Below are 13,471 nucleotides of genomic sequence, written 5' to 3'. Positions count from 1 at the left end.
TGTGTTTCAATATAGTCCTGGACCATCATAAATCTACCTGTGCAGATGGCTCCCTGGGGGGAAATTAAAAATAAAAGGCAAAATATACTTGTAAGGGACTCTAAATCTTTATGCAACCTTCACTAGCACAAGCAGCTTTGCTATTACCTTGAATAATCCAGCTAACTGCAACAGCGAAAGCTTTCAACCCTTTTCAGGGGGAAAGTCTTTAAAATATTTATTATTACAGTAAATTGCACCATTTAAGGTCAAAACAGAAGCATATTTTTGGACTCAAGGTTGTTTTGTTACCTGCCGAGGCTGAGTCCTGTTGGAATGGTCTGCGTTTCCAATTTCCCCATGCTATTTTGTTACTATGAGATGATGGGAACACCACTATGCTTTTATAGTTTCTATTTTTTTCTTAATTGGTTGTTCATACACATGCCTGGCTGGAGTTGAAAATCTCAGCAAAAAGTCATTAATACCTGCATGTTTGACCTGCAGTTTATAAATCAGAACATGTGTTTTCATATTTCAACTTAAACAAATGAACGTTACCAGAACTTGACAGCAAAGTATTGTCTTTTCACAATCAAGGGGCCAGATTCGCCACTGGGGTAAATCTGCATTGCTACATACACTTCCCCTGACTTCTAGTCCCGAACGTGTCATCCTTTATTTTCTGAAGCAACTTTTATACAAGGAATTATTGGGGTGAAGATAGCATGTGTACAAGTTTCCATCTGTTCACGTGAGAGTGGAAGCTGCCTTCTTTCTGTAATGTGGAATCAGAGTTCCACAATGGATTTCTCCCTATCATGTATATATAATAATATTTAGGTATATAAGCTTTGATTCAGCAAAGCACTTATGCTTGAAATCAATGGGACTTAAGCACATGCTTGCAATTAAATACAATTTAACTGAATAGAGTCATTAACGAAGTGTGTGGGAGGCAGCTTATATTGGTACATCTGTGCATAAATAGAGGGGGAAATGGTGCCAAATCTTTCAGTGACCCCAAACCAAAACTATCTATCTATACAATGATCCATCCATCCACTGATCCTCCCACTAGTTATTTATGCTGTATTTATCATCATAGCATCTGGGCATCAAACCTCTGACTGCCAGAAGCTGGGGCTGGATGTCAGAGGATGGATCACTCGATACATTGCCCTGTTCTGTTCATTCCTTCTGAACCAACTGGCCACTGTCGGAAGACAGGCTACTGGGCTAGATTGACCATTGGTCTGACCCAGTATAGTTGTTCTTATGTTCTTTTATATTTCTTCCAATTTTTTTTTCAGATACAGAGATTCTGACCTCATTTACACTGAAGTCAGTTTCTATGATTTTTATTCATATTGCAGTAGTGCCGAAAATGTGCAAGGTGCTGTACAGATAGGGTGACCAGATGTCCCATTTTTTCTTATATAGGCGCCTATTGTCCCCCTGTCCCGTTTTTTCACACTTGCTATTTGGTAACCCTATGTACAGACGTATTCGTTAAGAAGACCCCTTCCTCATTCTATGTCCCCTGATCCTTCAAACATTCTGACATTTACATGCTTAACTCTATGCACTCGCCAAAAGAACATGAGTAAGTGTCTTCAGTTATCAGTGGCCTAAAAAGCCAGTGGAGTTATTCTAGATTTGTACCATTGCAACTGAAGTCAGAATGTGGTCAAATGGGTTGAATCAGACCTGAACTAAAGTCAGTGCCAAAGCTCTCATTGACTTTGACCAGAGCAGAACTGAGCCCAAGTCCATTCCTCTCTTGCAAACTTTTGGTTGAGAGAAAACAATAATCAGTTTGTGCACAACTGTGCCGTCTTTTATTTGTATTTAAGCCACATATCTAAAAAACAGCTGGATTAACTCAGCTGTGTAAAGCTGATGAGCATGGAAAAATGTATACGAAGGAAAAAACAATCAGCGTCTCCCATTTGGAGTATTCATTATTTAAAAATCTCCTTTCCCCAAATCTCCTTTTCCTTTAGGTGAGGAAAATTTATTTGCTTTTTGGGTCAGAACAGAGAAGAAAAGAAAAAAAGAGACTTTTTTTTCTTTCCTAGAGTAACACAATTTAATTAGAAACCGTTTTAATGGTTACCTTACCCTCTAAGGCTGAAAGATCTAACTCGCCTCAATGTACTTAGCTCAAAATCCCTGTAGAGGTTCAGATTTCTAGCTGCAGTTGCCAGGAACGGTGAATTCAGGCCTTTATAGCGTCCGTGTGATTGTCAGCTAGGAGAGCATTAACAGTGTATTACAAAAATGGAGAGTTCCCTCACCTCCTTTTGGCCGGTTGTTTCTACATGGTGGGAAGGAAAACATTTTCCCAGTCAGCCCTTTACTGTGCAACTGGGAGAAACTGTCACTTTGTTATGAGCAAGCCCTGCAAGATAAGTCAAAATGATTTACCCTGTAAATAAAGTGGGCTGTTTTCTTTAACTGGAAGAATTGCCCATGTGGTGAGACTTCCTATGGGAGGGGATGTGGCTGGCCCTCTACATTTATCCACTGTGTTTGTCTTTTTTTGAAAAAGCAACATTGGAAAGATTAACAAGTCTGTCACTGAAGGAACTGATCTATCAAAGCTGCGGATACAAAGCAGACCATTCATTCCTTGCGTTTCTGAAATCTCACTTCCAGTGCAACCCGGGTCTTCCCATGTAGGTTCTGATTAAAGGAGGGATTTCCCGCCCTCCCCTCTGGGCATATAATCCCTTTTCAGATGAAGGATTTCTGTATATATTCTGTACCTTGTAATTTGACCCCTTCCAACACAGGCTGGCTGGTTTGCCTATAGAAATTTGGAGAGGAGTTTTGTTTGTGTGTATAATAGGGAAGGGGTGCTGCAGATAAGACAAGTGTGAGCTAATGGCCTGAGCACAGAACTGGGCACCAGGAATTCCTGAGCTCTAATACCTACTCTGACATTGGTTCCCTCTGAGGTTTTGGACAAATCACTTACCCTCTCTGCCTCTGTTTTTCCATCTGTAAAAGGGGGATAGTAATACTGACCTACCTCACAGTGGTATTAGGAAGATTATTTCATGGTTCTAAACTGTTTTGCAAATAATATAATCAAATAACATTATTTTAAAAGTCTCTCTCTCTAGCTAGCTACTTGGATGGCTCCCATCCCCATAGTATCTGACCCACCTGTATACTCATATGATTTTTTCTGTGGTAAAGAAAGACCTAGCAGTTTGCTGCTCACAGTCCACCATGCTTTGCTTTAAATTCTCCTGGACAGACACAGCCAGTTCCCAGTTAAGGATCCTGGGGAATGTAGCCCAATGGATATTTCTAAGGAAGGACTGTAATCAGAGCCCCACCACTAGAGGGCATTCCAGCGGACATTCCTCCCCTGAAGAAAGGAGAATGGCACCCAAGGATGCATTTGGACCTATAGGCATATATTGCTACAATGGTATGCAAATTTTGCAGCCCTCCTTTCCCTCAAGGCTCCTCCCACCCTAACTAGTAAATGACAGGCATCACCATGCACTGCTCCCAGAGCAGTCTGCTTTACTGAATGTTAAGCAATGGCCATTTTGGGGGGATTCTGAAGGCTGCTCAGTCAGTTACCACCTCTCTCTGTGGAGACTGTTAGTGGTTCATTGGCTTTTCCTCGACCCAGCCAGGCTGTATCCTTGTGTATCTTGTGGAAGGAGGTCAGCGGCAGCATATGCCAAAGGGAACCAGCTGCCTTGGGACCTGGTGCAATTTAAGAACAACCTGCTTCCTGCGAACCTTGTGCTTTGATCTCGCCTGCCCAAAGGCAACCTCTCACCTTGGTGTCTCAGGCATGGGACTTGCACAAGGGAACCAGACGGCGCCTAACCTGGGGCTTGCCTCTGTCAAAAGAGGGCATGGCTCCCAGAAGCCTCAGAGCGAGGATAAAGCCAATCTGTCCCCTCAGACACAAACAAACCAAAGGGAAATCTGTCCCTTTGGCTAGGAAACCCATATGATTCCCAGGTGGAGGCAAAATGTTCCTCTGAGTTGAAACTTATAAGGATGACGGTCGCTTATGCCAGTATCATCTTGCTACATTTAAAACCCCTACCTCTTCAATCCATAAAATATTTCCTCTTAATATACTTCTCAGTGAGTTGCAGTAGAAAATGAAATAGCTATGGAATGTTATCTGCAGGTATTGGGGTAGGTCTAACTATCTGGCCATCTCAGGGGTATCTACACTGCAGTTAATGGAGTTCTCCCAAGGGGTAATGAATTTGGCTCTTATGTTCACTGATTTCTGGGATGCCACACACTTAACAATGACGCTCGTTAAGGGCCTGATCCCTGAAAGATGCCAAAAACCCTCCACTCCCATGGACTGGCCCAGTGGCGAAAGGTGATCGGTGCCTCCTAGCCCCATTGGCTACACCCAGAGTTGAAAGTGTTTAACAGCTCACAGGATCAGGACCTATTTTACTCCATTTTCAAATTGGTCTGGAGAGATTTAGCAGCTCAACTCCCGTTAATCTCAATGGAAGAGAGCCAGCTCATGCATCACTATTAATCATCCATAATGATTCAAATAGCCAAAGGCCATGAGATCTGTGCTGCTTTATTGTAGACGCCCCACATCTGAGAGTAAATAAAGGCACGTGTAAACCTTATTAGCAGCTAAGAAATTAATTATGACATTGACATATGACACATTTGGAAATAATTGACACGTGTAAATCATCCTTGTAATTTAAAAGCATCAGACAAAAGCTTTCAAAATACTTTACTAACACTCTTCTAGCACTTCTGGCTGGTATGTAAGTAAATATATTGACTTCCCCATTTTACTCCTGGGGAAACTGAGGCAGGAAGCCAACTTGACCAAGGCTTTATGGCGAGTCAGTGTCAGAGCTCGGATTAGAACTCAAGAGTTTCTGGCTCTCCTGTCCTAGGCTCAGATCAATTTTAATCCCTATATCTTTGACTTTCTTTAAATACCTTTTAGGGATGGTGAGACTATTTGGCACTAATAGCTTTTTCCTCTTGCATCTTCTACCCTCCCCCGACTTTTAAATCTTTAAAAGAAAATGAGGGTTGACTCAGTGATTAACCAGGATTAATCTCAGCAGGATATTTCCATTTTGCTAACCACTGATTCTATTGAGAAGAGAAGGCTGCTGCTGTGGATTTCCTTCATGTCAGTCTCTGCCAGCCTGGGATGCTATTCCAAGACAAAACTAATGTGATTTATGCAAATTATTTACTTCCAGCCCTGGTAGGAATCCATCTAATGTACTTACCCGGCTCCATCACCACAGTATCTAAGCCTGACAGTCTTAAATGTATCCAGTACCCCCATGAATAGGGAAGTGCAATTTATTCCCATTTTACAGGAGAGGACCATGCCTACCTTGCAGTCACAGGGTGAGAGTACAGCCTGGGTAGGCATACCCGAGCGAGCTTTAATTTAGTCAGCTTGGGTACTGCTAGCAGTGAAGCCATGGCAGAGCGCGTTGGTTCCCAGCCTGCTAGGAACCCTGGTTAATTACTTGCAAAGGCCACGCTGCTGCAGCTTCATTCATCCTGAACCTGAGCTGGCTAAATTGACTTGGGTGTGTCCACACCAGCTGCAGTTCCACACTGTGACCTACCCTAAGTGACTCCCCTCTGAGGTTGCCCAGGGAGTTTGTGGCAGAACAGGGAACTCTAAGCCCAGGTCTTTCAAGTCCAAAGCAAGCGGTCTAACCACTGGGCCAGCCATCTTTGAGGATGACCTTTCCAAACACACTAGTTCTAGTCAACAGTCTATCGCTGCTCAGATTCCTGAGCTGGGGCCAAGCATGTCTGTCCCAGCGACGCTACCGCTGATCAGATAACCTCTCCAGTGGGAGCTGGAGTCCATTACCTGTGCTTGCAGAATCAGGGCCCAAAGGACCCCGCTAAAGCCAAATTCACCCCCTGCTGCGGGTGGGAGTCGAAGGCACTCAGTAGCTCATCAGCCTGGCCCTTTTCGTTTATTGCGCCGCAGTGCAAACTTCAGAGATATTATTTTATTTGACCTTGGGATCCATTCAAAGCTGAATAAAGTGTTTTTCTTCTGAAGACCTGGGCTGTATTTTGTGTAAGATATGTACGTTCTGGAGGAAACAGTAAACGTGGCCGTGACCTGCTGAGCTCAGATTTCTTCATCAAATACCCACCATTCCCCAAGGTAAAATTCCCCGAAAGTGTTGAAGCTTCATTGCACCAATGACAATAAAATATGTTTGCTAGCCACCATTCTGTCAGGTTTTACAACAATTGCTTTTGAGCTGTTAAGTATGCTGTTCTTTAGTCAAGGATCACTGCTTTTGTGCACACACTTCCTGTTGGGTGACATTGAACCATTACACATAGATACTGATTATTCAAAAACCACACACAACCATATAGATAGGTCCCCCCCATAAAGCCATTTTACATTTATACGGTGGAATGTTGTCTGTTGTCAAAACTAAGTCTCTCTCTGCTTTTGCTGCAGCTCTCCTCTGGGGAGGGAGGGGGCAGGGGCGGCTCTAGGCCCCAGCATGCCAAGCGCGTGCTTGGGGCGGCACGCCACGGGGGGCGCTCTGCAGGTCGCCGGGAGGGCGGCAGGCGGCTCCGGTGGACCTCCCGCAGGCGTGCCTGCGGAGGGTCCGCTGGTCCCGCGGCTTCGGTGGAGCATCCGCAGGCGTGCCTGCGGGAGGTCCACCAAAGCCGCGAGACCAGCGGACCCTCCGCAGGCACGTCTGCAGGAGGTCCACTGGAGCCGCGGGACCGGCGACCGGCAGAGTGCCCCCCGCGGCGTGCCGCCGTGCTTGGGGCGGCGAAATTGCTAGAGCCACCCCTGGGAGGGGGGTTGGTAGTGAAGGCCTGATGATAAGGCCTTTCGGGGTAATGTTGGCCACCGGGTAGTAAAAATGGGAGCTGCTTGAGGTGCTGGCAAAGAAATGGAAGACTCCGGCAGGGGAAAGAATGAGGAGTACTTGTGGCACCTTTGAGACTAACAAATTTTTTTGGGCAGCCAGGGGAGAGATTGGTCCCTCTATTGGAGAGCGATAAGACGCATTGCTAGCTGAATGGCGTTACAATTCCGTTAGCTCAAGTACAATCACTTGACTCACCGAGGCCCCGATCCTGCATGGATGTAAGCTTACCCAGATGAGTCGTTCCACTAAAGTTAAAGTCCCTAGTTGAATCAATTTCATTTTCCAGCAGTAACAAAACACTGGCAGTGTGAGCTGGGTGACTATATTGTCTTGCCAGTGTCTCACATTCTCCATAGCAATCTCTGAATGCCACAGCTTTCGCTTGCAAGCATCTATTTTTTTTTAATCTTGGATTTCTTCCCCTAGGATCTTTTCTCTTCTGTCTGGATTTGGCATTTTGGCCTCCCATACTCAACAGCCGATTTCTAAGCCCAGGAATAGAGTTGTCCAGTTGTGACAGCCGCTGTCTTCGCCAACATACCTTCCTACACAGTCTAATCAATCAAAAGGGAGGAAATGTGTGTTATTTTTGATAAATGGGCTCCAAGATTTGCTGATTGTGTTACAGGGAGGACCAGATTAACTCAGGTCTGAATGAAGTGACAAGGCATTGCAGTCCATTCTTTTTAAAGGGCAGAGCTGTGTCAGAGAGCAAGGGGTGGGGGTGGAGGGGTGAGGCTGCTTCTTACCCCCAGGCACAGATTAGCCACATCCCAGGGTGAGGTGTAGGAAGGAGGGCAGCCTCTCCCGTGCAAGGGGACGGAGAGCAGGCAGAGTCTTGACTCCAGTCTCCAACACACTGGTCAGTGCAGCTGAGCGGGTGTGGGTGGGCAAGTCGTCTGTGCCCAATTTAGGGCTGGCCAAGATCACGTCCCCTTGGAGCAAGTGGGGCGCAAAGGATTGTCCTGCAGTACGGCCAACGCCGTGTATTCAACCCCTGCAAAAACACATCACCACAAACACCTTGTCAGCTCCCCCCTCCCCGCAAAAAGATCATGAAATTGGCTTGAAGATCATGACATTTAAATGAACCCCCCCCACCCAATTTTTTCTCCTGGTTTCCAAGCCTTCAAGTTGCACTCGGGTCCCATTTTCAAGTTTTTCTTTGCAACCCTAAGGGCTAGAAACTTACTTTAAAAAAGTGTGTGTGTGTGGGGGGGGGGGGTGTGGAATTGAGACACACATGTAATCAGCTGGCCCCAGGAGCTAGGGCTTTAAAGGAAAGCCTCAGCTTTCACCAGACTGGTGATAAAATGGTGAGAGTGTGCCCCACTGATACTGTGGCTCGCTGAGACCCGATTCTGTCCTTGATCCCCTCTGGGCAGCACGCCCGCTTGCTGCTCCTTGCTCAGGCTTTGTGGGAAAGCTGCAATCTAGCCCACAACGTTCCAAAAAAGAGCATTTTAATGAGCATGATTAAATGAACTGCTTAGCAAAGAATTAGCAGACATGAGGAACTGATTTTTTTTTTTAATTTCTTTGTCCTTAAGCTTTTAAAGGTCACTTTTTCTCGGATGTGGGCTTCAGAGCTTATATTTGCCATTATTTAAATTCCACGGTGCACTAGTCTAACTAAATTACACAAAAGCTGCTGGCTGCTTCAAATAACTCAGTCCTCCATCACTTCCCAGCGAAGAGGGTTGCGTGATACAATGGAGGCTGTCAGTGATTACAAAGAGAATAGCAATTTGATGTAGAAAAAAAAATACACAAGCAAGGTTTGATATGTTCTTCTTTCTCTCAAATTTTAAGGAAGAATTAAAATATCAACATGGGCTTATAGGATAAACTCATGAGAAGGTTCCAGAGCTTGTCTACATGGGGGAGATTGACCACCATAGATACAGTGGAGTAACGAAGCTTTGGAAACAGAGTAATTATTGCAGAATAAAAATTCACTTTTATTCTTGAATAGTGTCTCCATGGTGGGGATTTATACTGGAATAGCTAAATTATACCAGGATAGCTGTAGCGGAATAGTTATTCTTCTCTGACATGTCTCCCCATATAGAAAAGGCGGAACTCATGACCTATGCCCAAGTCCTGCAAAGACATGCTTATCTTTGGAGAAGTCCTTTTGATGTCAGTGGGACTATTCATCGAGTGTAAAGTTAACCACATGCTTATGCCTCTGGAGAATCAAGGCCTGGGTGAAAGATTTCCTGGTGGAATTTCTGTCCTTCCTGCTCAGAAAGGACACATTGTAAGAACAGTCTCTCTCGTGTCATTGAGGGATGTCCACTTCTGATCCCAGCTAGTACCCAGACGCATGAAAGAAGGGGGAAAAGAGCAATTAAAGGCAATGTTAAGCTAATGTTTACAAATCTAGAAATGGCTGAGTTTGGTTCTGGTTCTGGGCACAGGTTTGGATCAGTTCTTCTTGTATCTGGATACATTTGTTTACCCCTAAAAGATGTGCTTAAAACCTAATTAAAAAAGCATTTCCAATCTTCCTCTTCCATAACCCCTATAATTAATATACTCACGTGGAAGCACACACATATCAGAGCAAAGTTTTAGCTGATCCAGTGTGGCTCCTTGAAATCAATCAAGCTTCGTCAATTTACAGCAGTTAAGAATCTGTCCCGTTTTATCTAATATTGATGACTTCTATTCTGAAGTATGTCTTTGCGGTTACCTTGTCATCCACCCTTGCTTATCAGTTTTTGCCATTTATCCTTTCATTCTCTGGGGCAGGGACTGTCTTTGCATGATTGGTCTATACAACAACTAGCTTAATGGGACCTTGATTCCTAGCTGGGGCCTTAGGAGCTACCCCAGGGTAAATAAAATATTTCTATCTATTAACAGATAGGCCTGAGCATGAAATTTGAATCCAGGGGAATTGGTTTGGCCCACTACAAAGCTAGGAAGAAGCTGCAAAGTTCAAATCCAGCTCTACATGCCATTGACGCACAGTGCAGCTCTCCTCGTTTGTGCAGAGCGGTGTATTGCAAGAAGGGGTTAAAATAATCTTGGCAAAAATCAGCTGTCTTTTAACCTTGTTGCAAAATCTAGACAACCCAAGGATGTTTGCTTTTCTCCCTGAAGGTTAAGTTGTCCTAACAGGTGCTAATTTTGTGTTTTCTTATGGAGATCTGCCCATATTAGAAGCAACTCTGTGCAAACAAAAAAGCCAATTAGAGTGCAAGGGTATTTTTCATCCTTCCTATTTCCATGTAGTCCCCAGCTATCTCTATCAGTCATGTTAAGCCATAGACTTATCCTTTCTTGAGAACTGGTAGACTTGTGCCCTCTTTGGGGAAAATTGCTCTTCTAATGTCATGGGAAAAATATTGTCCTGGGGAAGTGGCTGATCCATGCTAACTGGGATTTGTCATCAGCTTTGGCAATCTACGGAGCAGGGGTTGAGATTAATGGAGCCAAAGACTTTAAGCAAATATTGTTGGCGTGCTGTTAAACTGTCAAGAGAGCAAGAAAAAAAGCTCACTCTGCAGCCCGCAACTAAAGATTTGTATTCACTGAGCGCGGCAAACCTTGTATTAGGAATTCTTTGCAGCTAACTACTTGCCAAAAAGGAAACAACCAGGTGTAACTTATTGTCCAAGGTTTATTTGCTGTATTTTTGTTAGATTTACATTTAGATGGTTGAATCTGAGCAGGGAATAGGTCTGCCAAATCCACTTTTAAATACACTATGCTGAAACCTCAGCTGGTGTAAATCAGCACTGATCATTGTCTACAATGGTTCTACACGGATTGGCACCTGTTGAGAATCTGGCCCAGGATTTCTACATTTTTTGTATAGACCATAAATAAAAAACAGTGAAATTCCTGAAATCCAAATAGTTGGTATTTAGTTATTGCAAAAATGCCGACATAAGAGCCAACATTTTCTCTATCCATGTATTCAGCTATCTAGCTTGCAAGCTGTAATAAACCAAAGTTGTACATCAATTACACTATTTTATGATTATTTTATACTCTTGGCAAAATACTCAGTGTTATCTTGAACTCTATTAAGGCTCAACTGATTAAAGGTTGAAGTTTTTCGTAAGTTATTGATGTTATTTCTTTTATTCAAACATTTTCATAACAAACTAGCTATGATAATATTTTTCTTGGCCAGAGACTCAAGACCAAAGACTTATGTTGTAGGTAACAATATACAACTGTTTATTTGGTTTAAGGACACTGAATAAATATGTTGATCCTGTATGTGCATCTTAGAAATAATTCTACGAGTCACATTTTGATTTGCCACTGTTTAACGTTAAAGTGGAACTGATTTTCATTTGCAAGGTGGTTATGCTCAGAAAATGGGCTACGTAAAAATAACCCGTATCTGTGCCCTGTGACTGATTTTGTCATCTGATATTAACAAAAATAAATCATGTCTGGTCATTTATCTGTCTATCCATCCATCCGTCCCGATGAGCTTCTGATATATCCACCACCATAGTATCCAGGGATCCTATTCTTTCCCGAAAAGGATTAGGATAACGCTCATTAATCTCACTGGAAATTATTCATACACAGATGGGATGGGATGGGGTGAAGAATGCTAATGTGTTAGCCAAAGGCCCTGATTCAACAAAGCACTTACGCATGTGTTTAAGCCTCATTGAAGTCAATGGGATTTGAATATATTCTTAAATCCTATACTGAATTGGGGCTTAAAGGGTATACCTTCACCTCAGAGTCAACTCTAGTGATCTGCATGTGAATTATTTATCTGATGTTAGCCTAGTTCGAGTGAGAGGAGTCACACTGCAAAATAACACTCGACTTGTTGCATCTTCACTGGTGCTGTACTTGAGTGTGGTGCAAAGACTTCTGGGGGCATATCCCATAGTTCTTAGCACTGCAGTGTGCTGATTATCTCTATGCATTCTTTCAGTGCGTTATGAGAGAACTTGTCTGTCCCCGGAGTAATTGAGTGTCTTTGGATGACTAGCCGTTAGCGTGTGGCACTAGCCAGCGTCCACATTGTAGAGTGACTAGCAGCTGATTGGATGAGCTCATTCAAGCTTTAGCCATCTCAAGTTCATAGCACCACCACATTCAAATGAGGGGTTTTTCTGTGTGGATGGGACTTGGGTTAAGGGCAACCCTCAAGCTATAATACTAGTTAGCTTTGTAGTGAACACAATTCCACAGGGAGTGTGTTTGGATGCAAAGTTTTGCATTATAGAGTTTGTGGACCAGCTTGCATCTGGACAGAAACCTCCCCAAAGCTTGTAAGGGATGTTTTGATTCTGGTCCATCACAAGTTGAAGCCATCAAGCTTCATGCGGCTTTGAAGTGAAACCTTTTGTTAGGTCACGTTTGTTTGAAACAAGGTCCAGATTCACAAAGCATTTGGCAAACTTGGATGGAGTTTCAAACTGGTAATGACCCCCTCCCTGGTTTCAGGTTTTATGGCTAACCATGTGCACATTTAGCTCCATTGGAAATAATCGGGGACAATAAAACATTAATTTGTCAAGTTTTGAAGAAGATGTTTAATCAACGTAAAGAATACGAATGGGAAGAAGTGTTGACTGATGGAATCCTTATTTTTTACCTTAGTGCTTGAGAAAGATACCAAATTGTATTATAAGAATAAAGGTGAGTAACAGTACTTTGCACTTATATGGCACCAAGAATCTCAGAAGGTTTTACAGACATGAATAGATAAAGTCTCACCACACTGTATGGTAGCATTAGGGCATGGATCTCCCCATCCAAGGTTTGCCAGGGCCGAGTTAAGCAAGCAAATAACCCGTGCAACTGTTGCAGAGACCAGCATGGGCCATTATTGGGATGAAGACTTGCTAGGGCAGTGTTTCTCAACCATTTTGATACCAGGGACGAGCTTGCTGCCTTCCTAAACTGTGTCAGGGAGATCTCAAGGACTGGCACCGGTCCATGGACCAGTCATTGAGAAGTACTGATTTAGGGTGTAAGAATTCCCTGGCCACACCACCTCCCACCCGCAATCTACATCCTCCTTCTGTACCCCTCAGCATGCCCTGGAGTGCCCCCTATAAATGTTTTGCATTGGCATGTGAACTTTTTGAGTGAAACAGGCTAATTTTTTAGCAGAACTGTTTGAAAAAGTAGTAAAACATTCACAAAACTATTTGTCACTGCTTTTTTTTTTTTTTTACTATTTCATTTTTCAAAATGTTGATGAAATTTTCCAAAAAAAATTGATACATTTTGACCAGCTCTACAGCTGGTCAGAATCCTCCCTCACCCCAAATTATATGAAAACATTCTTTGACCTTTTTTTTTTTTGGTCAACATTTGATATTTTTGGCAAAACCAAACATTGAAAATGTTCATCATCTCCGTTCATTAGTAAAAATGGGTGCATTTTTCAACACAAGAATGGATTTCTTTCTGGACACACCTGAGGCTAGTTTTGCATAAAGATGGCTGTGCATCACAAACATCAGAATGCATGTGTTTGTCACTGTTCTGAAGCTGCTGATGGGTGCCTGCTACTGGAAAGGCACTGAAAAGTCCCACCTGCCTGAGTAGGCGTCCCGATCACAGATTGTGTT

The 13,471-nt window shown here is 43.4% G+C and overlaps 1 long non-coding RNA gene across 1 annotated transcript in view; it reads left to right on the top strand.

The window, feature by feature from the left end:
• LOC120369769 overlaps positions 1–11,050 on the top strand; it is a 52,256-nt gene extending 41,206 nt beyond the window's left edge. The window contains exon 3 of the long non-coding RNA XR_005583388.1: positions 8,971–11,050. This is a non-coding gene — a long non-coding RNA (uncharacterized LOC120369769). The remainder of the gene's footprint in view (positions 1–8,970) is intronic.
• Positions 11,051–13,471: the final 2,421 nt, after the last annotated feature.

Source organism: Mauremys reevesii, linkage group 8 (genome assembly GCF_016161935.1).
Source record: "Mauremys reevesii isolate NIE-2019 linkage group 8, ASM1616193v1, whole genome shotgun sequence".
In the NCBI taxonomy this organism is placed as follows: Eukaryota; Metazoa; Chordata; order Testudines; family Geoemydidae; genus Mauremys; species Mauremys reevesii.
This window is presented reverse-complemented; position numbering and strand designations above follow the sequence as displayed.